General features: G+C 44.9%; 1 long non-coding RNA gene and 1 other non-coding gene across 2 annotated transcripts in view; one reads left to right on the forward strand and one right to left on the reverse strand.

Moving 5' to 3' along the window:
* LOC130300767 (uncharacterized) overlaps positions 1-13,196 on the forward strand; it is a 144,238-nt gene that overhangs the window by 54,220 nt on the left and 76,822 nt on the right. The window lies entirely within an intron of this gene.
* LOC130345355 (U6 spliceosomal RNA) lies at positions 7,917-8,019 on the reverse strand. The gene has a single exon (XR_008884085.1). It is a non-coding gene; the product is annotated as a U6 spliceosomal RNA (small nuclear RNA).

The raw sequence follows: 13,196 nt of genomic DNA on the forward strand, positions 1-13,196 counted from the left end.
AATGTACTGTTGTAAAAAAATAAATATCATTAATTCATATAAAACAATATATTAGATGGACTCTCATACTTTCTTTTATTTATTCCTTTGTTATTGCTTTTTTTCCCCTCCTTTTTTCTTACTTTGTGGTTATAATTTCAGCCAAAAATGGGAAATAACAATGTACTGTTGTAAAAAAAAAAAAAAAATTCTAAAATGAATTAATATAAAACAATATATTAGATGGACTCACACTTTATTTTATTTATTCCTTCATTATTGCTTCCCCCCCCCCCCTTTTTTCTTACTTTGTGGTTATAATTTCAGTCAAAAAGTGAGAAATAATACTGAAGTGTTTTCAAAATAAATAAAGAAAAATAATTAAGTAATTAATTTATAATGAATACATATGCGATATCCCAGCACCAAAGTCTGTCCTGTAGCTTCGGACTGCCTTGGGCAGACCTGCAGCCCAGGTGTTGGGCCCACTGAGATACTTTTTGCTGCGTTATTTATGTCTCGGCACTTTACCAAGAGTTAATATTTTTGTATAATTATTTTGTTAATTCTATGTATGTGATTTATAAATGTTATGGTACCTTTAAGAGAGAGCAGTGGGAGCACATGTGACCCTGCCTACCAATGGGATCCCCTCAATTCTCGTCCATATAGTGTAGTGGGAAGGAGGGGTTGCCCGAGTCTATGTTCAGTGGTGTCTGAGCATCAGTGTGGTAAAGGTGTAAGGCAGTGTTTCCCAACCAGGGTGCTTCCAGGTGTTGCAAAACTACAACTCCCAGCATGCTGGGAGTTGTAGTTTTGCAACATCTGGAGGCACTCTGGTTGGGAAACACTGGTGTAAGGTGTGTTGTGTGTGGAGAGCTCTTAAGATCAAATCTACTTTATCCGGTCATTCTGCAATTCGCCCACATGGTGGAAGTTCATGCCCTGGCGGAGGAAGCTACAAGACCTTGACAGAACCCTAGCTACCAGGATCAATCTTCGAGTCATTCAAGGCAGTATCAATTTATTGAGTGAAAGCACCACAAGTCCCAGCAAGACAACAGGGCCCCCAAGGGGTTACACTGCATCCTCTCACTCTGCACCATACTGTCAGTATAATAAAATCTGCTCAGTAAAGACAGTTATCTGTAACCTGACATCAGTGTGTTCCTTGCTCCCTGTGTCTGGCCCAGGAGAAGCTGTCTCCAACCTCGGATGTGTATAGGTTAACAGTGCCCTGGCGTCACGAAGTGATAAGGTATTTCCCTACACCACCCGTGGTACCACACATATGAAACAATATACTAATTCCGTGGTGTCAGACTGTTGCCAACCAGATGCTGCAAAATGTCAACTCCCAGCCATTGGCTGTCTGGGCATGCTGGGAGTTGAAGTTTTGCAACATCTGGAGGGCCACAGTTTGACACCACTGTGTTAGAAGGACGCTCAAACTTTATTTTATTTATTCCTTTGTTATTGCTATTTTCCCTTTTTTCTTATTTTGGGGGTATCATTTCAGTCAAAACGTGAGAAATAACAACGAACCGTTCTTAAAATAAATGAATAACTAAATAAAGCATCTATGTTTGCAATTACTGAGCAATATCGCGTCTGTTTTCAAATGTTTAATTTTTTTTAAAGTTATCTAGAAGAAAACATTTAGTGCCCATGTAATGTTAATGAGAGAACAGAGACCTTAGAGATAGCATTGCCTTGAAGATAGCACAGCTACGAAATCCAGACACCTCCCGTGGCTGTCTAAACTCCAAGAGAAACAGCAAAGGCCCGGCCCGCCGAGGAAGAGACAAGGTTCCAGTGTTGTTTTTTTGTTTGGCCTTTTGATGGTGATAAACATGAGAAAGGGAACCGCTGACTTCACGCAAAGAATCAAAGTGGCAAAAATAGAATTGTGTCTGTGTTTAACCAGAGTCAATAAAAACACCGAGGACCTGGCAACGTCAACGAAGACACAGAATAAATTTCCAATGCATAAATGGGACCACAAAGCCTTTTTACCCAAAGAGGAAGAAGTGTTTTTTTTTTTTCTTTCTTTCCTTTTCTTCCTCAGAAGGAAACGGCTTTTGGCAACACTGACCACACTTTAGTGTCGAGGGTTGTATAGATTTTGTTTTCCCTTTGTTTTCACAGAGAGCAATAAATATATCAGCGGTGTCGACTACAGAAAAGTTAGAGAGAACATAAGCTCTTCCCAGTCTACTTCCATCTTCTACAAGTAGATTTAGTGGTATCATGTCGTTTTCTGCCAGTTCTTAAGGATCCTAAATAGACTATTGTCCACTCTTAAGATAAATAAAAAGGATTCGATGAAAAAACAAGGGTTGACTGAACATGTGCCATGTAGACATCAGTAATAGAGAATACAAATTTGTGTTGGTTGAAAAAAAAAATTTAAGAATTGTTCAAGAATGTATCAATATAGTTTGTATTCCTTTTTTAAATTCATTTAAAAGAAATATGCATCAGCTTAAAGGGGTACTCCGGTGGAAATTTTTTTTAAAAAATCAACTGGTGCCAGAAAGTTAAACAGATTTGTTAATTACTTCTATTTAAAAATCTTTATCCTTCAAGTACTTATCAGCTGCTGTATGCTCCACAGAAAGTTCTTTTCTATTGAATTTCTTTTTTTGTCTGACCACAGTGCTCTCTGCTGACACCTCTGTCTATGTCAGGAACTGTCCAGAGCAGGAGCAAAACCCCATAGCAAACCTATCCTGCTCTGGACAGTTCCTGACCTGGACGTAGGTGTCAGCAGAGTGGTCAGACTGAAAAGAACTACACAACTTCCTCTGGAGCATACAGAAGTTAAGTACCGGAAGGATTAAGATTTTTAAATAGCCATTTAAGTCATTTACCAATCTATATAACTTTCTGGCACCAGTGGATTTAACAAAAAAAAAAAAAAGTTTTCCCCTGGAGTACCCTTTAACCCCTTAAGGACCAGACCAATTTTATTTTAGCATTTTTTGTTTTTTCCTCCTCGCCTTCTAAAAATCATAACTCTCTTATATTTCCATCCACAGACCCATATGAGGGCTTGTTTTTTGCGTCACCAATTGTAATTTGTAATGACATCACTTATTTTACCATAAAATGTACGGCGCAACCAAACAAATATTATTTATGTGGGGAAAATGAAAAGAAAACCGAAATTTAGCAAATTTTGGAAGGTTTTGTTTTCACGCTGTACACTTTCCGGTAAAAATAAAGTTTTTCTTTATTCTGTGGGTCAATACGATTAAAATGATACCCATGTTATATGCTTTTCTATAATTGTACTGCTTAAAGCAATTTGGGACTTAAAAAAAAAAATGTTACGTTTACGCCGTTCACCGTACGGGATGATTAACAATATATTTTAATAGTTCAGACTTTTACGCATGTGGCGATACCAAATATGTGTATACATTTTTTTACGCTTTTTGGGGGGTAAAATGGGAAAAACTGACGTTTTACTTTTTTATTGGGGGAGGGGATTTTTCACGTTTTTTTACTTTTTTATTTTTAATAAAAAAAATTTTTTTAACACTTTTTATGTCCCCATAGGGGACCATTCATAGCAATCATTTCATTGCTAATACTGTTCAGTGCTATGTATAGGACATAGCACTGATCAGTATTATCAGTGATCTTCTGCTCTGGTCTTCTCGATCTCAGGCCAGAGCAGAAGATCCCGGGAGACGGCCGGAGCCAGATGAGGGGACCGCCGGCTGCCATGCTGGATGATCGGATCCCCGCGGCAGCACTGCGGGCGATCCGATCATCCATTCAAAGTACCACACTGCCGCAGATGCCGTGATCTGTATTGATCACGCGATCGCGAATGTCCGCCATTACTGGCGGGTCTCTGGCTGCTGATAGCAGCCAGGACCTGCCGTGCATGATGCGAGCACCGTGACGTACATTTACTTCCATTGTCGTTAAGGGGTTAAAGGTTTATTCTCATCTGCGGTGCTTACCTCTGCCCTCTGTGCTGCTACCTCCTCACTAGTCTGAATATGGGGTCGGGTGCCCATGCCTGATTGACAGTTCAGGGAAGCATTGCTCTGGGGATGTCACTCTGAGGCCAGGTTTCCACTTTTCTTTTTTTGGGGCAAAAACGCCAATAAAAATGTCCATTCTGCCACATGGCGTTTTTTTGTGAAAAAAAAGCTGCAGCCAGAATTTAGCTGCAAGTTAAAATGGAACTGCAAAATGCTATATCCACTTGGTGTTTTTCAGTTTGGTGTTTTTATTTTTTTATCCTTTAAATTATTTCAGCAATTTTTGGCTCCTTGGCAGTTTTTCAAAAACGACCTCTTGTTGAGACTTTGGTGTTTTTTTTTTTTTTTTAAAGGAAAATCTTGACGTTTTCCTCCCATAGAAGTCTATGGGAGTTAAAAAACGCTAAGGAAAATGCCATGTGGGTTTTAACTTTGGCGTTTTTGCTGGCAGTTTTTATTCTTTTTTTAGACTTTAGAGATCCCAAAAAGTGATGGAGATACATTTTTCAATAACATTTCGTAGGGTACCATTAAAAAAATTAAAATAAAAAATACAGTAGTGATGAAAAAAATTGTATTCAATGAAATTTATATTTTACCCTATCACCCATTACAACACCCCTGGAGAGGACCTCCCACCGTGGGACTGAAAACTGGATATACATTTGGACCTCTTTCCTCTCCAACCTCAGTTCAGGTTTCCCGCCCTATGGACAGGAGGCCTGGGAATATTTTTTCTGACCTCTTTCCTGTAGATGAGATGCGGGGCCCCCTTGCTGGTGGTTGTGAGGGGTTACCCGGCCGGCGTAAGTCTCCTTGGGAGCTGCGGCAGGTCTGCTGTGGGGTCAGACAGTGTCTGGTACGGGTCCCGGCGGTGTCCTATCTGGGGGGGGGCACTGAGGAGAGTGCGGGTCAGGTGGCCTGCTCTACCATTTCTGCACAGTACCCACATGATTCGTCCAAAAGTTGGTGCCTGAATTCCGTTTTTGAGCCGAAGATCTTCTCCAGCATGCCTGAAACTGGAAAAGAAGGTGGATACACTAAATCCAAGAGCTCCAGCCTAGTACTACAGCTTCCTTGGGTGAGACCTTTCCATGTTTCTGTCTTCTATGGTCTAGTGGGGGTTATCATGTGCTTTGTTGTAGGCAGAGAAAAACTCAGCTAAGGCCCTTAGGAAAGCTACGTCTAATACTCATAATACAGAATGTACTTAATGTAGAAGTCCACTAGAACCCTCTTATAAAAGAGCCATCTGTCCATCTTCTGTAGACGCTCTAGTTGCCCAGGAATCCTCCACTTTAGCGCTAACCATCAAAATGATTAAAGATGAACTTAAAAATTCCCTGCAGGACCTAGGTCTTAGAAAAGACAAGGATTTGGCCGCTCTTCCTGCCCCATTATCCTAATCCCCTCTGCCTGAGTCTATTATAGGAGAAGAGGGTGAGGTCTTATCTTCCGACAAAGAAGCAGAGGATTCGGATACCATATTCTGGATTACCCGTGAGGATACGGTGCAACTTATAAAGGCCATCCATATCACCATGAATTTAGAAGAAAGCAAAGAGCTGTTGTCAGTAGAGGATGTGCTCTATGAAGGTCTAGGTCCTAAGTAGTGTTGAGCGGCATAGGCCATATTCGAATTTGTGATATTTTGCGAATATATGGACGAATATCCGTCATATATTCGCTAAATTTGCATATTCATAATATTCACGTTTTATTTTCGCATATGCGAAAATTAGCATATACGGAAATTAGCATTTACAAAAATTAGCATAAGCGAAAATTCGCACGCCAGTCTCACACATTAGAGCCTTCTTTACACCACACAAGCTGGAAGCAAAGAGGGGTGATCACTGTGATGTGTACTGTGAAAAAAAATAATAAAAAAAACGAATATTCGTAATTACGAATATATAGTGCTATATTCGCGAATATTCGCAAATTCGCGAATATGCGATATTTGTGTGCAACACTAGTCCTAAGGACAGATGAACTTTCAGTCTCCATAATAAGGTTAAAACATTTATTGATAAAGAATGGAGCCAGCCAGAGAAAAATTCCTACCTGACTAAACACTTAAAAAGAAAGTACCCTTTTGAGGAAGAAGTCACAAAAAAATTTTGATTGGCGCACCCCTTATTGCTGTGCCTGTGGCCAAGATTTAAAAAAAAAAATCGCTTTATCTTTTGAAGATCTGGGTTCTCTCTCCGAACCCTATGGATAGAAAGGCTGACCTATTTAATAAATAAAAAAACTGGGAAGTCGCAGCAGGTTCCCTTAGGGCATCAGTAGCCTCAGTGTGTATGGCTCGGTCCCTTAGAGTCTGGCTCGCTCAGCTTAAATCCCATATTGAGAATAAAACTCCTAGGCAGGAAATTTTAGAATTCTTTCCTGTGGTTTCCAAAGCTGCTGACTTTCTAGCAGATTCCACTGTGGATCTTATTAGATTCTCTGCTAGGTCCGTAGCACTGTCAAACTCAGCTAGGAGGGCCATCTGGCTTAGGTCCTGGAAGAGGACGTCACATCTAAATCAAAACTTTGTGCCATTCCTTGTGCGAGTGACCTAATCTTTGGGCCTCCTTTAGATGACATCCTCCTTAAGGCCTCTGATAAAAAGAAAGGGTTTCCCATTCCCCCTAAACAGCCTGAATCATACTTTCAGGGTAGGGGCAGGGTAGGTATACATTCCTTTCAGGAAAACCAAAATAAAATATTCAGATTATCAGGGAGAGGTAAAGGTTTAATTTTTAATCCTAATAGAGATTCCAGCCCCAAGGATTCCCAACAATGACATCTTCACTCCAGTAGAGGGATGCCTGTCCGAATTTGTGAAGGCTTGGGGGACTATTTCCTCAAGCCCATGGGTTCTAAATACCATCTCTTTGGGCTCGTTCTGGAGTTCAATTCAATTCCCCCGGACAGGAGTGATGACCGATTCACTAAGTCAATCGGCAATGTGTCTAGAGGTCAAATCCCTCTTGAAGAAGAGGGTTCTTGTCCCAGTCCCTAATCCGAAGAAAAGCAGGGATTTTACTCTCCTCTCTTTAGTGAAAAAACCCTCGGGAGCATTCAGGGTAATCATCAATCTCAAGGCCTTGAACAAGTTTCTATCCTACAAGAAATTCTGCATGGAAGCAATCAAATCGACTATCAATCTTCTATTCCAAAACTGTGTGATGGCATCAATAGATTTAGAGGATGCTTACTATCACATCCCAATCCATTTATTTCATCAAAAATTCCTCAGGGCGGCAGTGTTCTTAGAGGGGAATTGGGTTCACCTTCAGTATACGGCTCGGCCGTTTGGAGTATCCCAAGCACCCAGAGTGTTTAAAAAGGTGATGGCAGAGACAGTTGCCTTTATCAGAGCAAAATACATTCTCATTATTCCATATCTAGATTATTTTCTCATTGTGTCGAGTTCAGAAGATCTGCTTATCCAACAGATTCAGGTAGTACGTTCAATCCTCGAATTCCTAGGTTGGAACCTGAACCTAAAAAAAATCCTGTCTTGTTCCCTCCAGAACCTGTCAGTTTTTGGGGATATCCCTGAATTCATATTCTCAGATATCAACCCTACCTCCAGCGAAACAACTACGGCTTCAAGAGAAGGTACAATATCTCTTTCTAACCTACACCCCTTCCTTCAGAGAAGCCATGTCGGTCCTGGGTTTAATGACTGAAGCAATTCCAGCAGTAAGAGGAGCCCGGTCCAGGTCAAGGGAACTTCAGTTAGACATCCTCTTCAAGTGGAATGGGGAAAAATCCTCCTTGAACCTAACGTTCTTCCTGTCTTCCAAAGCAAGACTCTCCCTAAGGTGGTGGCTGATTCCACAAAATATCTCCAAAGGAGTTCCTTGGTTTCCCACCTCAGTGGTGAGAATTACAAGAGACGCCAGTCCATGGGGCTGGGGAGCACATGTGAATCACACTCTTCTCCAGGAACGCTACACGAATTTTCATGTCATCCTTGCGCAGGGACCATGCAAATCTTTTCTGTATCATTCCAATTTTAGTATGTGTGCTCAAGGGGGAATGGGATGCACATCTGGTTCCTTCCTCCTCAAATTTCAAAGAGCTCTCAGTGGTCTATCAGGCGCTCCTTTGCTTGTCTCATCACATGATGAAGGATGTATTAATCTACACCGACAACACAACTACAGTAACATACCTCAACAAGCAAGGAGGGACAAGATCCAAACACCACATGGACCTGACACCTCAGATCTTTCTCTGGGCAGAGCCCCGTGTGTCATCTATAGGGGCAGTACACAAGGCAAGGAGAACACCATAGCAGATTTTCTCAGCAGAAACAAATTGAGCCAGTCAGAGTGGTCGCGGAATCCTCCATTCCCTCATCTGCATCTCACGGCTTGGATGCTGAAAGGTTAATCCTTCAGAGAAAAGGCTTAATCGACGGGGTAATTAACCCCTTAAGCACACAGGGCATACCTGTACGCCCTGAGTCTGCTCCTTTTCTATAACGCGGGGCCACGACAGGTCGGGACCCGAGGCTAATAGCGCGCAGCACTGATGGCGGTGCCGCACGCTATTAACCCTTTAGACCCAGCGTTCAAAGTTGATCGCCACGTCTAAAGTGAAACTAAACTACCCACGGCTAGCTCAGTGGACTGTTCAGGATCGCCGCGATGAAATCGCGGCGTCCTGAACAGCTGTAGGACACGAGGAGGGTCCCCCTACCTGCTTCCTGGTGTCCAATCGCCGAAGGACTGCTCAGTGCCTGAGATCCAGGCATGATCAGTCAAGTAGCAGAATCATCGATCAACGGTTTCCTATGAGAAAGATCAGTGTGTGCAGTGTTATAGCCCCCCTATGGGAGCTAAAAAAAAACTGCAAAAAACACTGCAAAAAAAAAGTGGGGAAAAAAAGTTAATAAAGATCATTTAACCCCTTCCCTAAAAAAAGTTTGAATCATTCCCCTTTTCCCATAAAAAAAAACTGTGTACCGTATATACTCGAGTATAAGCCGAGTTTTTAAGCACGATTTTTCGTGCTGAAAACACCCCCCTTGGCTTATACTCGAGTGAACTCTCCGCCCTCAGTGGTCTTCAACCTGCGAACCTCCAGATGTTTCAAAACTACAACTCCCAGCAAGCCTGGGCAGCCATTGGCTGTCCTGGCTTGCTGGGAGTTGTAGTTTTGAAACCTCTGGAGGTCCGCAGGTTGAAGACCACTGCGGCCTTCGACATCATCCAGACCCCCCCACCCCCTTTAGTTTTGTACTCACCTCCGCTCGGCGGGACGTTAGGGTGCGCTGGTCCGGTGCTGCAGGACTGTCGGGTGGGGAGGTCGTCCGGTGGGATAGTCGTTCCGGCCTGTCCATCTTCACCGGGGGGGCCTCTTCTGCGCACTTCGGGCCCGGCCCCGGAATAGTCACGTTGCCTTGACGACGGCGCACAGGGACGTTCATTAGCAACGTCCCTCTGCGTCGTCGTCAAGGCAACGCCTCTATTCCGGGCCCGAAGCGCGGAGAAGAGGCCCCCCGGTGAAGATGGACAGCTTGGAACGACTATCCCACTGGACGACCTCCCCACCGGACAGTCCTGCAGCACCGGACCAGCGCACCCTAACGTCCCACCGAGCGGAGGTGAGTACAAAACTAAAGGGGGTGGGGGTCTGGATGATGTCGAAGGCCGCAGTGGTCTTCAACCAGGTTGAAGAACACTGTATCAGACATTGACAAGCGATGATGATGAAGGGGGGGGGCTGACGACGTGTGGTGATGATGAAAAGGGGATGATGAAGGGGGGTGGGATGATGACAAGGGGATGATGAAGGGGGTGTGTGGGATGATGACAGGGGGATGATGAAGGGGGGTGTGGGATGATGACATGGGGATGATGAAGGGGTGTGTGGTTTGATGACAAGGGGATGATGAAGGGGGGTGTGGGATGATGACAAGAGGATGATGAAGGGGGTGTGTGGGATGATGACAGGGGGATGATGAAGGGGGTGTGTGGGATGATGACAAGGGGGTGATGACAGGCGGTGATGATGAAGGGGGGAGGATGACAGGGTGATGATGATGAGGGTGTTAATGACGTGGGTCTGGATGATGACAGGGGGGATGATGTATTTCCCACCCTAGGCTTATATTCGAGTCAATAACTTTTGCTGGGATTTAGGGGTGAAATTAGGGGCCTCGACTTATATTCGGGTCGGCTTATACTCGAGTATATATGGTAAATAAAATAAAAATAATCATATGTGGTATCACCGTGTGTGGAAATGTCCGAGTTATAAAAATAAATCTTTAAATAAGCTGCACGGTCAATGGCGTACACACAAAAAAATTCCAAAGTCCAAAATAGCATATTTTTGGACTCAGGAAAAACTGAATAAAAAGCGATCAAAAAGTCCGATCTATACAAAAATGGTACCATGAAAAACTTCAGATCACGGCACAAAAAATGAGCCTCATACTGCCTCGTATGTGGAATAATTAAAAAGTTATAGGGGTCAGAAGATGACAATTTTAAATGTGTAAATTTTCCTGCATGTAGTTATGATTTTTTCCAGAAGTACGAAAAAATCAATCCTATATAAGTAGGGTATCATGTTAATCGTATGGACCTACAGAATAATGATAAGGTGTCATTTTTACTGAAAAATGTACTGCGTATAAACGGAAGCCCTGTGTTTTTTCTTCAATCTTGTCGCACAATGATTTTTTTTTCTATTCCTTCATAGATTTTTGGGTAAAATTACTGATGTAATTGCAAAGTAAAATTGGTGGCACAAAAAATAAGCCATCATATGGATTTTTAGGTGCAAAATTGAAAGAGTTATGATTTTTTAAAGGTAAGGAGGAAAAAAATGAAAGTGCAAAAATGGAAAACCCCCTGGTCCTTAAAGGAGATATCCAGTGCCAAAAAACTTATCCCCTATCCTAAGGACAGGGGATAACTTTCAGATCATGGGGGGTCCAACCGCTGGGGCCCCCGTGATCTCCTGTACGGGGGCCCCAGCAGCCTGCAGGAAGGGGGCGTGTTGACCACCGCACGAATCGGCGGCTGACACGCCCGCTCAATACAACTCTATGGCAGAGCCAGAGCGCGGCCTTCGGCAATGTCCAGCTCTGCCATAGCGATGTATTGAGGAGGCGTGTCAGCCGTCGCTTTGTGCGGTGGTCGACACCAGGTATCCTGCCAGCGAGCCGGTGGGGGGCAGTAGATCGCGGGGGGGGGGGGGGGGGGGGGGGCCCTAAAGTGACCTCTAGATCCATTATTAGTAGGTGGATTAAACTTTCCATTAACATGGCTTATGAGGCAAAAAATCAGGATCCCCCATCTTTCTTTAAAGCTCACTCCACAAGGGCAGTTGCAACATCTTGGGCGGAAAAAGCTGATTCATCCATAGACCAAATTTGTAGGGCAGCCACCTGGTCATCTAGCCATACCTTCCTGAAGCATTACAGTTTGCACCTGGAACCAGTTGCCGATCTAAGTTTCGGTCGCAAGATTCTTCAGGTTACTGTACCCCCCTAGTTGATTCTATTCTAGTCTCCAGAGGTGCTGTCATTGGTAATAGGGAAAATATGGATTACTTACTGGTGATCTGTTTTTCTAGAACCCATGACAGCACCCCTTGCGTGGTGTCACGTTTCGGCAGGCTGGAGGTGGATCCTCTGTGTCAGAGAGGGATTGGCGTGGACCGTGTCGGTGGACCGGTTCTAAGTTGCTACTGGTTTTCACCAGAGCCCGCCGCAAAGCAGGATGGTCTTGCAGCGGCGGTAGCAACCAGGTCGTATCCACCGGCAACGGCTCAACCTCTCTGACTGCTGAGATAGGCATGGTACAAGGGATAAGGCAAGAGCAAGGTCGGACGTAGCAGAAGGTCAGGGCAGGCAGCAAGGATCGTAGTCAGGGGCAACGGCAGGAGGTCTGGAACACAGGCTAGGAACACTCAAGGAAAGGCTTTCACTGGCACAAGGGCAACAAGATCCGGCGAGGGAGTGCAGGGGAAGTGAGGTATAAGTAGGGAGTGCACAGGTGAAGATACTGATTGGGCCTGCTGCGCCAATCAGTGGCGCAGTGGCCCTTTAAATCGCAGAGACCCGGCGCGCACGCGCCCTAAGGAGCGGGGCTGCGCGCGCCGGGACAACACAGACGGGGAACGGGTCAGGTACGGGAGCCGAGATGCGCATCGCGAGCGGGCGCGTCCCGCATCGCGAATCGCATCCTGGCTGGGAGCAATATCGCAACGCACCCGGTCAGCAGGTCTGACCGGGGCGCTGTGAATAAGAGAACGCTGCGAGCGCTTCGGGGAGGAGCGGGGACCCGGATCGCTCGGCGTAACACGTGTATTATGTTGTATTTTCTCTGTGCATGTTGTTCTACCTCTTGGTCTGTAGGAGTAATTTATAATTGAACTGAGGGTGGAGAGGAAGGAGGTCCAAATATATATCCAGGTTTCTTGTCCCACAGTGGGAGGTCCTCTCCAGGGGTGCTGTCATGGGTTCTCGAAAAACAAATTACTTCGCTCTGTGCACCCCCTTAACCCGATAACGACCATGGACGAGTATAGACGTCCAGGTTGGCGGCCGTTCCCGCACCTGGACATCTATACCCGTCTATTATTCTCGTGGGTGCACCCACGTGGGTGCACCCACGAGATCGCGGCAGGGACTCGGCTGTATCACACAGCTGGGACCCTGCTTCACTGCCAGGACCAAAGTAAACTTCGGTCCTGGCAGTTTTAACCCTTACAGCAGCGGTCGGAAATGACCGCGGGCTGTAAGTGTTATGACAGAGGGAGGGGGCTCCCTCTGTCTCCTCTGCAGCACTCCGCATCGCCATCGCGGGGTGCTGTGTGTAATACGCGGCTGGCCGGGGCCTGCCGCACTGCCGGAAGTGAAGTTCACTTCACTCCCGACAGTTTAACCCAGAAGTGACCGCGCGCTGTAAGGAGTTCTGACAGAGGGAGGGGGCTCCCTCTGTCTCTCCTGCAGCACCCCGGAGCATCGCCGGGTGCTGCTGCATACCTGGGAAGCCGGGCGTCCTACAAAGACCCCCAGGTCTGCCCTGGGTATTGCCTGTAGGACGTGCCAGAGGCACGTCCTAATATGCTGCCTGCTAGTGAAAACTGGCAGGCAGCATATAACTGCAATGCTTTGGAATACTAAGTATTCCAAAGCATTAAAAAGTGTAAAAATAAATAAATAAATAAAATAAAAGTGTAAAAATAAATAAA

Source organism: Hyla sarda, chromosome 1, assembly GCF_029499605.1.
Source record: "Hyla sarda isolate aHylSar1 chromosome 1, aHylSar1.hap1, whole genome shotgun sequence".
In the NCBI taxonomy this organism is placed as follows: domain Eukaryota; kingdom Metazoa; phylum Chordata; class Amphibia; order Anura; family Hylidae; genus Hyla; species Hyla sarda.